This window comes from Macaca thibetana, chromosome 1 (assembly GCF_024542745.1).
Source record: "Macaca thibetana thibetana isolate TM-01 chromosome 1, ASM2454274v1, whole genome shotgun sequence".
NCBI classification, from domain to species: Eukaryota; Metazoa; Chordata; class Mammalia; order Primates; family Cercopithecidae; genus Macaca; species Macaca thibetana.
In genome coordinates, this window is record NC_065578.1 from 201,368,969 (window position 1) to 201,385,264 (window position 16,296).

Genomic DNA, 16,296 nt, shown 5'->3' on the forward strand with positions numbered 1-16,296 from the left:
TTTATACTGTAGGTTCCCAGACCTGGAGAATCGAAAATATGTGTAGATTCTCAGGCCCCATTCCTGACCTCCTGAATCAGAAAATTCACAAGGGTAGCTTAGGAATCAATATTTTTGCTTTGGAATGCATCAAAAGGATACGATGTTGGGATTAGCACCTAAATAACCAGGGAATGGGCGGAGTACATGGGGCCCCAGTGGAAACTAGAGTGGCCATTAGTTGATAATGGCCAAAACTGAGTGGTGAGCATATCAGGTTAATTTCACTATTTTCTCTACTTAATAGGCATCGCGGGAGGGACTGAGTAAAGTGTCTCTAAAAGGGACATCTTTTAGAGATGAGTGTTATCTTTTTCCCAAACAGTCAGCAGAGCTGTAGCCATCAAGCATTATGCAATGTGGGAAGCAAAGTGCTGGAAGAATCTCGAAAGGCTGAGTCTCCCCGCTGCACGCTGGCATCATCACCATAACCACTCTCTTCAAGAGGATCATCTGTTTGGGGCAGGATTTGCTCTTCTCCTGGGCTTATACTAAATAACCAGCAGAGGGAAACACACAAGAAAGTCTGGCACATTGGATGTTTTCTCAGGCTCAGCACAACCAGCTCCACCTGCTCAATGTCACACGAAGAGAGTCAACACTGCAGCACCGGACACAGGCAGGGGCCAGCCACCCTGGTGTTGGCAAGCAGCCCACGCAGGAGACAGAACTCCAGGTCAGCCTGGCAGTTCACATCATGTGCGGGGACAGCGGGTAGCAGCGGCAGCAGAGCGCATGAACACGCAGGCTTTGGGGAGATGCAGACCTAGCACCAAGTCTGATTTGGTCATTGCTGTGGGCAGGTTGTCAAATCTCTGGGATCCTCCGTTTTCTTATCTGTAAAATGAAAATAATAATACAGTTGAGCATCCCTACTCTGGAAATCCAAATCCAAAATGCTCCAAAATCCAAAACTTTTTGAGCATCCACATGACACTACCAGTGGAAAATTCCAACCTGGCTTCACGCGACAGCTTACAGTCACAACTTTGTTTCATGCACTAAAGTATTTAACATATTACATAAAATCAGTTTTGGGCTGTGTGCTGCATATGAGGTGTATACGAAACATAAATGAATTTCATGTTTAGACTTCAGTCCCATTCCCAAGATACCTCATTATGTATATGCAAATATTCCAAAATCTGAAAAAAATACAAAACACTCGTGGACCCAAGGATGTCAGACAAGGGATACTCCACCTGTAATACTGCTGAGGTCCTGGCTTGGGAGGATTTCTGGAGGTGGCGCGTGGGAAGCATTTAGCAGAGGGTCTCATGCATGAGGAATGGGAGTTATTCTTCTTATGGAATCTGCTCTCTGGCTCTCCAGCTTCCTTGGAGCAGAGGCTGCCCAGTGTCTGCCTGCAGCCCTGTCTTCCACTTCAATGTGCTCCAGCTTCAGTGTGCTCCAGCGGACTCTGGGGCCCAGAGCTGCATCTCTTTGCCTGAAGCCTTTCTCTGTAGCTACAGAAGGTCATTCTACCCCCAGGCAAGGCAGTCCAGGAGGAGAATTCATGACAGAAGCAGTCTTTGAATCCTGCATGGCAACACTGAAGCCTCTCCCACCCACAAGGTGTGTGTTTTCTGCAGGCTCCCAGCTCCCTGTGGCATTAGGCTCCCATTACCCACAGCCATGGCTGCTGTGATAACACACCCTGTAAAGACTGCATCCCCTTTCCTGTCTCATTTCACTACTCCCCTAATGATGTTTTCCTTCACCTCCCAAAGAAGCAACATGTGCTTGAGCCCTTTCCCAGGGATCGCTTCTGGGGGTAACTCAAACTAAGGCACTGCCCCCTACCCTCCATGTTCTCCTGATTTCTTCAGTATCTCAGGCTCCTCACTCAAGCTGACTTCAGATCTCATGTCTCCCTCCTCCTGTCCTTTTGGTGGTGGCCGCTGTGTGCCATGGCCAGATATCCAGTGGAGGCCCCTCATCACAGCTGTGGTGGATGTGAACTGCGTGCCCCTGCCTTAGGTGCAGCCTGAGTGGGGTCCCACCCCACAGTCTAAAGCCTCTGAGGTGCTCCCCTGCATTCCTGCAGGTAGGCTGTGTTTCTTGAAGAAATGCAGAATGTGCTTCTTTCCCTCAGCTCTGTCATCTGGATCCTAAAGCAGCCCACAAAGCAGTCACTTGGACCCATCCCAGACCAGCCCTACAGTCTCCTGTGGTGCCAGTTGGCTCAACAACACATCTTTATTTGCCCCATCCACCTCCCAAATAAATCACTGTGCTCAAATCTTTGCCTTGGGGTCTGCTTTGGGGGCTCCCCAAACTGAGACAGCTGGTGTTTGAACCAGTCTTGGTAGCAGAGTTTCGTAGGATTCTGCTCTTGGATCTTTTGCTGCTCAGAGGGCAACAAGGCCCCAGTTCTTGGTGGTAAGTGGGTGGTGATGACCCCTTGGCATACATCATAACTGTTAAGAATGTCTTCACTTGGTGAATAAGCTACTGCAGCTCCACCCAGTAAGCAGCCGGCATGCCAGGGTGGATGCAGGTCTTTGGTATACTGCTCTCTGACACTGTGGCTAGGACTTCCCACCTACCACATTTCTGCCCTGCCAGTGGCTCCCAGTTAGGCTCTGGTGGGGTGGGGGGAGGGGGAATGGGAAGCTGGAGGAAAACTGGAGGCTAGACAAGAAAGAAGGGACATGCTCCTTCTCGCCTCCTCCCTTCGTCTGGTGTCAGGCTCATCCCAGCAATGATACACCACCTTTGCAGTTACAACACTTGGTTCCAGTAGCAACAATTGGTTCCAGTCAATGGCTTTGCCCAAACCAGCTTCATGGCACCCCTCAGGGATACAAGCACCAGTTAGCTGGTGCCCTCTACTTAGACAAAACTCTTTCCTGTGTGCACCCCCCCCCCAGTACTGGGGTGATAGCTGCTTCCTGCCGTTACCACCTCTGTGATACCTCAGTGAGGGTGGCCAGCAGTCCTGGTCTGCCTGAGACTAAAGTTTTTCCCAGAGCACAGTGCTTTAAGTGCTAAAACTAGAACAGTCCTGGGCAAACTGGGATGGTTGTTCACCCTATCTCAATGTGCCCATTTAGACCTGTCTGGTTCCTCAATTCTTGGTATTAAATTCTCTCTGTAAAAATAACTGATGTATTTTAAAACTCCTGTCTGGAGCCTGGTTGATACAGGAAGAAGTGCAGGTGCTAGAGGATGCACCAGCTTGTGCAATAATATCACTAGCATTTGAGAGCTATGGTGGTGACAGCACATACAAGTGCGGTGGAGATGACTGAGGATTGTTAGGTGCATCAATGCCCTGAAGGGGGAAAATAGCCCAGCATGAGTCAACTAACAATCAAAGAAAGCACAAAATTAGAAGCCAGAAAACCTCTATGGCAGCATGTAACACCTACAGCCAGTCCTAATGCACTGCCAAGAGAGTGCTTTACAGCTTGCAAACAATGATGACCTTCTGTTAATGCCAGAACTGCCTTGGCAGCAGAAAGGGTAGAATGTCTAGCAAGGTAGGCATACAAAAATAGATTTATTATGTAAGACCAGAGAATCTACCAATTAACCAGGCTCTGTAACTGTATGGCACAGCCTGCCGAAAATTAAGCTTATGATCTGATAAAAGAATAGCAAAGTCTGAATTTATGGCTCCAGCAAATGTTCTATGCCAAAGTCAAGCAGCTGATAAGGAGGAGGGGACCTGAGGACCTGAAATGAGGACTTTCAGGTAGATATGCTTCAGAACCTTCAATCCTCAGATTCCCTGGAACTCTCTGGGCTTGTAGAAGTGGCCCACTTCCCTTGTAGAGAGAAAAGCCTTCCCTTATCCCAAGACCACACAAAGTCCTCACTCAAGGCAGAGGCTTTCTGAGATGATGAGTGCCCTTCTCAAGATTTCCTCCATCAGCCCTCACAGCTTCTAGACCAGGGGTCAGCAGACTTCTTTTGTAAAGAGACAGCAAAAAATTTAGGCTTTGTGGTTTGTACAGTGTTTGCCATAATGATTCAACTCTTCCAGTGTATCACAAAGGCAGCATAGACAATATGTAAATGAATGGGTCTTTCGATAAAACTTTATTTACAAAAACAGACAATATTTGACACATGGGCCATAGTTTGCCAATCCCTGTTTAGGCCAATAATTGGTACATACCTCAGAATGTTAGATGAGAGAAGTACTGTCATTGTTTCAGAAAGGGATGTAGCATCTAGCTAATATGTACCAACATGACCCTGGAAGACATGTTTGGGGCTGCATTTTGAGTATGCTGGACTGAAGGAGAGTTTATGGATATGTGGGCTATCTCCTGTGGCTCAGGATGCAGTATCCTGGCAAGAACACCTAAAACCAGTTCTGATGCACTGCCAAGATAGTGCCTTACAGCTTGCAAGCAATAATGACCTCTTGTTAATGCCAGGGCTGCCTTGGCAGCAGAAAGGGTAGAATGTCTAGCGAGGTAGGCATACAAAAATAGATTTATCGTGTAAGACCAGAGAATCTGCCAATTAACCAGGCTCTGGGAGAGCCCAGAGGGTTTGCTCTCCATTAGCAATATAAGGAATATGTCAGTTAGGGGGCCATCAACATTGTTGAGAAACTTCTGGTGATTGACCTTTCTAGGCTGCTATGGGTCTGGGCTCCCTCTTAGTGTCATTGGGTATGATGGGATTCAAGAACAGCACAGCACAGTTGGCAGCACTTACCCATCAAAGGCAAAGTAGACAAATGATTGTAACAGCAGCAAAGTTAGAAGGACAATCTGGGCTCTTATCTGCAGGAATCAGGGAGTAGCAACTAATAGACTGTGGTGTTCCTAGCAGTGAGACTGGAACATATTGTTTGAACTATGTAACTAAAGATCAAAAGCTGATGAGCAGAAGACTGATGTCAGCTGTTGCAATGAAAAATCTTGATCTTTTGCCCAGTTTCCAGACCTAAGCCACTTGTTAGACCCAGAGGCTGTATTGAAAGGGAGGCTGGGTACCCCTGAGAAATGACCTTGTATTGCCACATTAAGCATACACAGTAGTGATACCCCCTATCTATTACCAAAAAGATCTATGGGCATTTCTCCTGAGGACTCAGATCTTTGAAGAGCTGTGGACACAAGATCTGAGCTGAAGCTGATACCATGGGACTAGTGCCATCACAACACCCTCTGTTGATGTGAGGAAAGTCCTGGCTTCAAATCTGTCTCCTAGTGAGGCCAATGGACCTATGCCCTAGCTGCTATTCATTTTCCTGGTCTCTGAGTTCATAATCAAAATAGACATACTTAACAGTGGGAGAACCTGTTATAAAATAAGAGCCATGATGCTATGAAATGCCTAGTGGATGTTTTAAAAAATTCCTCACCCCAGCCAAGATAGAAAATGAGAAATACTGTCTCTTTCTGGATTAAAATGCCACCCTCCAAGGCTCAAGGAAGGCAGACATTATGATGGTCCCCATCATATCCCTAAATAATTTACTAGTCCCATCACACAAAAATGAGATGGCGCATTGCAGATGAAGATGGACTACTGACAAATTAACCAAGTGGTAGCCACAATTACAAGTGCTGGAATAGATCAACACAACGTCTATCACTAAGTATAATAATCTGCCAGATGCATTCTCTCTCTCTCTCTTTGAGATAAGAGTATCACTCTGTAGCCCAGGCTGAAGTGCACTAGCATGATCTTGGTTCACTGCAACCTCTGCCTCCTGGGTTCAAGCAATTCTCGTGCCTCAGCCACCAGAGTAGCTGGGATTACAGGCACGTGCCACCATGTTTGGCTGATTTTTGTATTTTTAATAGAGATGGGGTTTCATCATGTTGGCCAGATTGGTCTCGAACTCCTGACCTCAGATGATCTACCCACCTCGGCCTCCCAACGTGCTGGGATTACAGGCATGAGCCACCAGGCCCAGCCATAGCAGATGCATTATCTTAAATTTCTATTAGGAGAGAGGATCAGAAGCAACTTGCCTTTACTAGGAATAGAAAACAACATACATTCACAGCATTGGCCTAGAGCTCTGTGAATTTCCTATTGTTTGTCAAAGTATAATTCAAAGGAGTTTGGTTGTCTAGATATTCTGCAGAACATTCTGTTAGTCCACCATATTGAGGACATCATGGTAAGCAAACCCAGTTAACAGGAAATTTAAGTATTCTGAATACCCTGGTAGGATTTATATGCATCAGAGCATAGGAGATACACTCTAAAATCTTCAGGGACCTGCTACTGTGGCAGTTGTTAGAGGGCCAATGATTTGGGGCATTTCAGGATAGCCCCTCCAAGCTGTAAGACAAAGGCATAACACTTATTAGAACACTTCAGATTTTGAAGATAGCATATACCACACTGAGAAATACTATTCCAACTCATTTACTGGCTTCCAGTTTTGAATGGAACCCAGAGAATCTAAAACCTTTCCCTCCTCAGTGAATCGACACCTTTATCATCATGTAATGTTACTCTTGATCCCTCATATTAATTCTTTGTTCCAGAGTCTACTTTGTCTGATACTAACAAAGGTACTCCAATATTCTTTTGATTGGTGATTTCATAATATATCATTTTCCATGCTTTTACTTTTAAATTTTTTCTTTATATTAAAAGTATATTTCTTGTAAACAGCATAGTTTTTTTTTTTAAAAATTCAATATGACAATCTCTGCCTTTTAATTTGTGTGTTTAGACCATTTACATGTGATATATGTATGACATGGTTTGTATCAGTACAGATATTTATAATGGTAGATTTAAATCTACCACTTTGCTAGTTGTTTTCTATTAAACTCACATGCTTTTCATGGTCTTTTTCTTCTTTTTCTACCTGCTTTTCAGATTGAGCATTCTATGTTTTCATTTTAGCTCTATACTCAGTTTATTAGTTATACCATTCTTTTTATTTTTAGTTGCTTTAGAGTTTACTGTGTACATATTTGATTTATTACAGTCTAACTTCAAATATTATGCCATTTCACAAAGTTCTTGTAAAGCAAGAACTTTACAAAGTATACTCCCATATGTTTTATTATTGTTGTCTTAAACTCTAGAGTAGAGTACTTTGTGAGCCTTTTTGCTTTAGGCCAGTGATAGGCACACTGATTTGTGATTGTGCCTATTCCAGCCTGCCACTGGTTATTGTAAATAAAGTTTTATTGGAATATAGCCATTTGCTTACATGGCAGCCTTCAGGCTACAATGGCAGAGTTGAATGGTTGCACTAGAGACCACGGGCCCACAAAGCCTAAGATATCTGCTATGTGGTCCTCTGTAGAAAGAAAGTTTATTAATCCCTGCAAATAGTCAACTATTTTTAAGGTAATTAATAATAGGCAAAAATGACCCTTATATTCACCATTTCTGAAGTTCATTTCTTTGTGTAGATCTAAGTTTCTGATTGGCATCATACTCCTGTCTGAAAAACTTCCTTTAATATTTCTTACAGGCTGGGCGCGGTGGCTCACACCTGTAATCTCAGCACTTTGGGAGGCCGAGACGGGTGGATCACGAGGTCAGGAGATAGAGACCATCCTGGCTAACACAGTGAAACCCCGTCTGTACTAAAAATACAAAAAATTAGCCGGGTGCGGTGGTGGGCACCTGTAGTCCCAGCTACACAGGAGGCTGAGGCAGGAGAATGGCGTGAACCCGGGAGGTGGAGCTTGCAGTGAGCGGAGATTGCGCCACTGCACTCCAGCCTGGGCGACAGAGTGAGACTCCGTCTCAAAAAAAAAAAAAAAATATATATATATATATATATATATATATACACACACACACACACACACACACACATATCTTACAGATGAGGGCTGCCAACAATGAGTTCTCTAAGCATTTATTTGCCTGAAAAAGTCTTTATTTCACCTCCATTTAAAAATGTATATTTGTTAGGTGTGGAAATCTCTACTAACAGAAAATGTCTATCAAGACCTTAAAAGCCTTCCCTTGCCTTCTGGTTTCCACTGTTTCTGGCCTCTTCCAGTCAACTGGCATTTTAGCTGACTTTGCCTTACCTGCTTGTAAGGTGTCTGTGCTGGTCTCCCCTGCTCTGACACTGATGAGCCTGCCCTCATGCTTCCTGTCTTTGGAGGGGCTTGTCCTTCTTTGGAATTCTAGTTGCTTAGTTGCCCTGTGAGGTCAGTCCTCTGATGAGTTCAAGGAACGTTATTATTTTCTATTTTATTTGTCATATTCTTATTGTTAGGGTAGAGGTGATACACTTTCTAACTCTCTACATAGACATGGAAATCAATCTAAGATTTTTAAGAAAATAATTTAAGGCAGTGTTAAACAGTTTGGTCCCAATACAAACTGAGTTATTTAACTCATTCAAACATTTAAAATAGGATTTATAAATTTAATATATTTTATTTTCTTGTTTACTTACTTCAATTGCCTGATGGCTAAACCAAACCTTTCCAGATTTCTTAGGTAATTTTCATAAAGTTAATGGATTACAATTATAAACAATGAATCCAGGTCTTTCTGAATGTTCCCATACTATTTATAAACTTAATTTCAAATTAAAAATCATGAGTTTAAATCACTTAATTTTAATATGAACCACAAAGTTGGTCTATTACTTGTATAGCCCCAAATTTCTTAAGTACTTCAAGAACATAGATACCAGAAATGAATAAAATACTTATGTCAAGAATTGTAGAGCCTGAGAGTTCACTCTGCTTTCCAACTAACAAGTTTCATTGATGCTGGCAAAAGACACGAGATCCTGGATCAGAGACAAAGAACTTTGTTGCCTCAATAGTAGTAGACAGAGTATCAGTATTTACACCAGTTCCTCAAGTCCCAGTTCTCATAAGGTGATATGAAGAGCCCGGGGACATCTTTACACACAATGGGTTACAGGAGAGGAACCCCGAACTTAGAGATCTGGAATCTTTTATAATAGGCAGTAAGTCCACTTGACCTTTGCATTGGAGGCAGATGTTATCTTTATTATATCAGACAACAAACCAACCTGCCCTTTGTTCTTGAAGGGCACCATCTCTGTCTTCCAAAGCTGCTCAGAAAAACACCCTCTGCTCACAAGATGTGCAGAAATATGAGAGACCCATGGAAAATTGTGTCTCAACACCATAACCACGAAATAATGTTACTATGAGTTGATTCCTCTTAAGTATTCTAAATTCTAATCCAGTGTTTGAAAGGTGTTCTCCTACTAAGAAAACGGTTGTCATTTCAAACAACTTTTGGATTATCTTCTCACACAACTTTTGTGGTTGTCCGTCCTAGCTGAGGAGTTTTTAAGACCAGTGGATTTCTGGCTGGAATTTTGTCTTGCTTCTTGTTAGTAACCTTGACTGCCAGGCTGATCCAGTTTTACAGTCACTCTGCTAACATTCTCCAAACAGGGTGTTCTTCCTGCCTGTGTCACCTAATCTTAATGTTATACAGGATCTCATTCTGCGGATCTCCAGCTTGGCTGCCACACTCTGTGATTGGGTTCGGCACAGCTATTTACTTCTTTCTTCTATTTCAAGTTCTTTTCACACCATCCCTATCTTTTAGACCACAAACCTTGCAGTTATGTCTAACTTTACAGGCTCAACTGTTAAGAATATTTGATTCGATTCTTTCGTGGGATAAAAGAGGGTATCTTCTCACTTAATTCTCTCTTTCAGTTCTAGAAAGTGCTAAGCATACCAATTTGGCTGAGGGAAAGAGGAAATTCTTCCTGTGAAGGTCTCTGTCTCAGAGACATAACCATTATGGCAGCATCCCAGGTGCTGTGGCTGGGAGTTGGGTGATTCTGTCCACTCCGGAAGAACTATGGGCCCCTGGAAGGTGCTTCTCCTCAGCCTGCTGTGCACATCAGCGGCAGCCCCACCCCCACCCCAGGAGGACCACCTGCCATGGAGGCTGAGTCCAGCCAGGAGTCCAACCAGCTCCTGGATGTTTACCTTTACAACACCAAGGCAGCTCCTAGGGAGAGGCAAGCTCTGACTCCACCCAGACCCATTCCCCAGGTTCCTCCTTCTTCCCTCCAGCGGATCATTAATCTCCCAGGACACACGCTGCACGCTAATTGCGCTCGTAATGGGCAATGAGTCAGAGAGAAGGGTCACCACTGTGGTGACATGGAGCTACCTTTTTATAGGCACATGGTTTTAATGGGAATGTGAGAAGGAATCACTGCCCTAAGGCAGCCTCTGGTTTGACTAGCTTGAAACAACCAAGGCTTCTCCCCATTTCAAATTGTAAATTAATTATAGCCTAAGCTTAGTATCTCAGTCAGCCTTCATTATCCATTCAGTTTGAAGGCCATTACGGACCACAGAGCATCCGGCTCCACCAGACAGCGGCACATCTGTACTCTCAACTCACGGAGTAAAACTTGAGCTGCTATCTCATTTCCCTCAGTTAATAGCAAAATAAAGAGTGCCCCGGGGGAAGGAGACCTGTCAATGGTAAGATAGGCTCACATCCGGGCTGGCAGGGTCTTACTTTCCTCACAGAGCTGCAGGAGGAAGGGGCGCCCTCACTGGGAGCTTTATTGGGGACTGCAGCTGAGCCTGAGCTCCAGGGCAATGTGGAGCAGTTCTGAGAAGTTGTCTCAGCTTCACAATTACTTCTTTGCCAGAATGCACAGAAAACTGGGGTGCTCTTATTTCTGCTTTATGAGACGCCTTGTTGTGAAAAGGGTCTGGGATTCCAGGGATTGGAAAGCAAGTATTGTTGATGGGAACCAAGAGATTTGAGCTGTAGTCCTGTCCCCACTGCTCACTGACACCATCCTTGGATGAGTCACTCAATCTGTTAGTTTACTAATTCCTCAGAGGATGTAATTCTTCCTGCCTTGCCTATATCTCAGGGTTGTTGTTGGAGTCTAATTAAATAATAGGTTAGTAAATAAGAATGCACTCTGTGAAGTACTGTCTTCCTTATTCTAAGCTGGAGTCCAGAGAGTTGGTTCCGTTTTTAGGACAGGACAGAGCTGGCTTGCTCAGGGATTGAGAACAAAGCTACCTGGGTTCTTGGTCTGAAACTATATTCAAGAGCTAGAAAGACTGGTCATAGCTTTCCACCTATGGAACCTATGTTGTCTTAGAAGTGGAAGAAAAGGGGAGGGGAGCCTTCTCTGCCTAGCTGTGAGAGCATAGGTAAGCCACCTAAGTAAGCGAGTTTACCAAGGAAGAGAGTGCAGTGAGAAAGAGAAGACAGCAAACTTGGGAGCAGGAAAGAAGAGAGATGGAAGCAAAGGACTGAAAGATAAGGGGCATCCAAGACTACATGGGGTTGGCTGTGTCCTCAAGCTGTGTCTGGAATCTCAATGCTTCTCACCTCTGCTGCCACCTTGCATAGCCATCGTCTGCAGAGGCTCCTGAGGGCTGTCCTGGCTCTCATCCCCAACATGTCCTACCATTTGTTTTTGACACAGAAGTCAGAGCAAGCAGCATTTAGATAGCCCAGCTCCTCTTAGAGCCCTCAGTAGCTCCTTATTCTACTCAGGGTAAAAGTCAAAGTATTGACAGAAGCCTGTGAGGTCATCCTCTCAGGACTTACCTTTTGCCACTCTCTCCCCTGTCACCCACCCAGTCATATGAGCTTCCAGGTTGATGCAGGCTGTTCTAGGCTGTTCCAGGCTGCTCCAGTTTGCTGCGGGCCATTCCAGGCTGCTTCAGGCTAGTCTAGGCTGTTCCAGGTTGTTCTAGACTGTTCCAGGCTTTTCTAGGCTGTTCCAGGCTGCTCCAGGCTGTTCTAGGTTGTTCTAGGCTGCTCCAGGCTGTTCTAGGTTGCTCCAGGTTGTTATAAGCTGTTCGAGGCTGCTTCAGGCTCTCCTAGGCTGCTCCAGCCTCTTCTAGACTGTTCAGATTGTTCTAGGCTGTTCCATGCTGTTTTTAAGCTGCTCCTCAGTCAGTACCTTAGTCGGCAAACCAACTTTGCTTTTTCCCCCAAACCTCTGGTGATTCCCCAGGAATCATTCACATCTTTGCTCTGATGTCATTTTCACAATGAGTCTTCCCATGAAGACCACTGCAAACTCCCCAGCTCTCTACCTACCTATCAATTCCTCTTATTTGTCTTTCCCATAGCACTTAACACCATCTACAATGCCATAGCTTTTATTCATTTATTACATTTATTGTTTATTTTCTGTCAGATTCCTCCTCTGCTTACCCCTCCCAGCCCCTCACTCCCCCACCCTCACCCCTAGAATGGAAATTTTGTGAGGGCGGTGTTTTTTTTCTGTTTCTTTTCACTGATGTATCCCAGGGACCCAGAACACTGCCAGGCACATGTTAAGTATTTAATAAATATTTGTGGAGAGTGAATAATTTTGTGGAAGGTAAGGGTGGAGACTGTCTCAAGAAAGAGATGGAATTTAACAGTGTCCACACTTCCAAATGCTTCAGAGAGATCAAGGTGAGAGCTGAGATTAGATGGCCAACGTGCACCTTAAAAACTGCAATATCAGTAGCATATTTGGACGGAACAGATTGTGGGGATGATGAGGCGAATAAATGGAAAAATGAATAAATGCAAGTGCAGGCAAGATAAATGTTGACAACTCATCTAGGAAATGCAAGAGCGAAGGACTGTGAGTAATTTGAATGCTAACGTCTCCAAGGAGGGGGGTGTTACTTATCCAGCCTTGATCTAGCAATGATTTAGGGAGCACTGTCTTACAGGCCACAGCCCAGGGATGTCACCTAAGGTTTTTCTAGGTTAGCAAGGAACACAGGCTTGGAACTCTTCATCACAACACATACTGTGCTATAAATGGTATACTGTAGTAGAGCCATATTCATATTTATATTAAATGTTTTTAGGACATAGACCTCTTTAAGAACCTGATAAAGCGATCCGTTGTTTTCTCCTCAGATAAAAACATACAGGTGCTCATATACTAAATTCCACACAACATTTTAGGAATTCACAGATCCTTGAGGCCAGCAGGTGGATCCCTGGGGCTCTCTGTGGAAGGGATTTTCAAAAAAGTATTGGAAGAGGCAAATAAGTAGCAGGTCTGTCCTGGGGGAAGGAGGAAGCCTCTGGAGAAGGGGGCGGCTGAGCTGGGACTTGGAGGACAAGCAGAACTTGCTTTCTCGACTCCCGCGTGGGCAGAGCATGGCACAGCCCGCTGAGCCCATGGGCAGAACCTGGGGGATGCGAGCTCTTGAGTCTTAACTGACCACCGTCCCTGAGTTTGCCCTTTCACTGATGGCTTCAGGCTGAGAGTGGACTGGGCTCCCTGAGATGGTGTGGATAAGTGACCTGAAGAGGGCTGGGCTCCAGCCAGCATCGCTGAAGAGCAATCGCCATGGAAGTAAATGGTTTTCATAATCTAACCAGATCTCTCAACAAGAAAGAGCCCTGGGTAGGACCAAGGTAGAGGTGTCTCTCCATGGGAGGGGTCCCTGCTGTGTGACCACATCTGTTTTGATTTGGCTCTCAGGCCATGTATTTATTTAACAGATGTGGCCTTTCAGTGGGTTCGAATTTTACTCCCCAGGCAGTCACTGATTCAGAGAGGCTCAGCTGACTCTCTGTGTTTGTTTGGCTTTGAGGAATGGAAAACGTGGTTCTTTGTGACATCTCTCCCCTCAGCAGGTGGTCTGGGGGTGGAGGCAGGAATGGCCACCGCCTCACAAGTAGCTGCTGGTCTTTCCCCATCTCTGTTCCTCTTTCTCAATACTCCACTGACAGCCACAGTCCCCTGAGGAGGAGTGAGAAGTTAGAACAATTGAGTTTCTCTGCTCCAGGCCTGTCGGCATCCAATAAGCCAACAACTCAACAACTCAACAACTCCGCCTGGCTCTACTTCAGCAGCTGCAAAAGGAGCTGCTGGCAGCGAGGACTACTGGGGCAGAGCTACTCAAGTGAAAGATTTAAATCTGCTGGCAGATACTACTTTCTCCTTTCAGCAAGCAGATTCTGTGTGTGTGCACATGTGCCCATACTCTCCTTATAATTTGACTTCTGATCTTCCTATTTTAAATAAGAAGATTCAGGAGTTTTCTCATATGTGACATTAAAAAATAAATGACCACAGAAATCATACCCACATTCCCTTTGCACTTTACAATTTTTAAAGTACTTTTATAACTGTGACTTCACAATGGCCCTGTAAAACAGCAAGGCTGGCATTATAATTACCCAATTTTAGAGATAAGCAAACTGAGATTCCTGGATGTAATTTGTCACTATAATATGACTTATAAAAACCCAACATATACTATTCTGAAGCTATTCTCATGTAATCTAAGTCATGCAGTTTGAGGAAAGGGTTCATCTTTGCCTATCCAGTTGAGGTGCTTCATCTTCAAAATCAGAAAGTTCCTTACTATAGAAACTGTCATTGATTTTCAACTGTTCTGAAATAGAAGCTGAGGTCAAACTGCATCCCCAGATTAATCAAGTAAAGAATATTAGTAGCTAATATTTATTTTGAACTTCTACTATATGTTAGATACTAGTTAATTAACATACTCATTTGATCCTATATATATATATGTTTTACTAATGAAAGAAAGCTACAAAAAGTTTAAGTAATTTGCATAAGGACAGGCAGAATCCATATTTAAACCCAAGGAGTTTGAATTCAGAATCCAAGAGAGCTAAGTAGTTGGGTTGATAAGACAAACCAATAATTCAGAATGGTAGAACTAAGAATAATCTATCCTGTACTTAGGGGCCAGGCGTGGTGGCTATCATCTATAATCTGAGGCTGAGGCTTGAGGATGACTTGAAGCCAGGAGTTTGCCATCAGCTTAGGCAAAGACAGTGAGACTCCATTTCAGCAAAAAAATTAAAAAATTAGCCAGGCATGGTGGCATGTGCCTGTCGTCTCAGCTACTTAGGTGGCTGAGGCAGGAGGATTGCTTGAGCCCAAGAGTTCAAGGCTGCAGTAAGCTGCGATTGTGCCACCGCACTCCAGCGTGGGTGACCGTGCAAGACCCTCTCTTTAAGAAAAAATCTGTTCTATTCAAGTCTTGCAGATTAATAAAAGGTTTGATTCCCACAAAGTTAAAACAATTTTAAATCTGGATATACCAAATAGCTTCAAAGTGTACAAAGTAAAATTTGACTGAACTAACCACAAGACAATAGACAAATTCACAATTATAATGGAAGATTTTCATTCAGCTCTCTCAGTGATTGGTAGAAAAAAAGATTAGTAAAGAGATAGAAGTGGCCAAAACAAGGAATAAACTTAACCAAATTAATATGTGTATATGTGTACACACATAAAGCAGTCTCCTCAATAACAACTCTTCAAAATACAAAAATTTATATCATGTGCTAGATTTTTCATAGTAAGCGTGAACAAATTTTAAAGGACTGAAATAATACAGGGTATGTTCTTTGATGACGAGCTAATTAAGCTATAAATAAATAACAGAAAAGATAAATAGAAAATTCTCATTAGTTTGGAAATAAATAAATATACTTCTAAATATTCTATGCGTCAAAGAAGAAATCACAATGGAAATATGTGAATTGGATGACATTACAGATAGAAGCTTATGAAATGTACTTAAATCATGCATGGAAGGAAACAGTAGGTATAAATGCATATATTATAAAAGATAATGTTGAAAATTAATAAGCTGATATCACCAGAAGTTATAACATAAACAGCAAATTAAATCCAAGGAAATTAGAAAAATCGAATATTTAGATGAGAGCAAAAATTAAAAACACAAAATATATGTATAAAATAGAGAAAGTCACCAAAGCTAAGAGGTGGGTCTTTGAAAAGCCTAATAAAATTGAATAAGTTAAAAAAAAAACCTTAAATAACCAATATCAAAAATGAAAAAGGCAACATTACTGCTGATTATTAAAAATTAAAAGATAACATTAGAATATTATGAACAGTTTTATGCCAAAAGTTAAAAATTTAGAGGAAATGAACAAATTAATTAAAAATAAAACTTACCAAAGATGAAGAAGACAATTTTAATGTTCCCGTATCTACTAAAGAAATTGATTTTTTGAATGCAAAACCTTCCACCTTCCCTAGGAGATCTATTTCTATTCAGTCTGTAGAAAGCCACAAGAGAATGTCACTCCTACCATAACAGTGAGAAAAAGGCAGATCATCTGCAAAATGATAACTTTTTGAGCCCACCAAAGAGCTGAGTTTTTTCAGGAAAACAGGTAGAATGAATTCCAAAGAGTGTTGAGCCCCTTTAAGGAGAGATAGTTCAAACAAACTGTTTCACTTTCAGCGGAGTCCAAAAGCTGTCATCAGTGGATAAGAAGAAAGCAGAAACTTTTAACAAATTCATAAAGGCCAAGTGTAGACTATCATGA

The 16,296-nt window shown here is 43.0% G+C and overlaps 1 protein-coding gene and 1 long non-coding RNA gene across 2 annotated transcripts in view; one reads left to right on the plus strand and one right to left on the minus strand.

The window, feature by feature from the left end:
• Positions 1 to 16,296, plus strand: part of GALNT2 (polypeptide N-acetylgalactosaminyltransferase 2) — a 1,373,297-nt gene that overhangs the window by 968,506 nt on the left and 388,495 nt on the right. The window lies entirely within an intron of this gene.
• LOC126942209 (uncharacterized) lies at positions 567 to 8,099 on the minus strand. Its single transcript, XR_007721527.1, has 2 exons — positions 8,028 to 8,099; positions 567 to 876 (listed from the first exon to the last, which is right to left on the minus strand). It is a non-coding gene; the product is annotated as an uncharacterized LOC126942209 (long non-coding RNA).